Here is a 205-nt window from a genome sequence, read left to right as displayed (position 1 = left end):
ATACACATATATATATATATAAGAAACAGAGGGAGGGACTATACAGACTGAGGTGTCAAGAAGAATCTTCCCAGTGCTTCTTCTCTTGAGAGGAAGGAGGCAAAAACCAAAGAAGAAGAAGAAGAAGCTCCTCTTCTTCATTCTTATCTCGCTCATCTGTCACGCGCCACCACTTCTCACAGCTCTCTTCTCTCTCTCTTCTACT

Source organism: Cystoisospora suis (assembly GCF_002600585.1).
Source record: "Cystoisospora suis strain Wien I chromosome Unknown contig_57, whole genome shotgun sequence".
In the NCBI taxonomy this organism is placed as follows: Eukaryota; Apicomplexa; class Conoidasida; order Eucoccidiorida; family Sarcocystidae; genus Cystoisospora; species Cystoisospora suis.
This window is presented reverse-complemented; position numbering follows the sequence as displayed.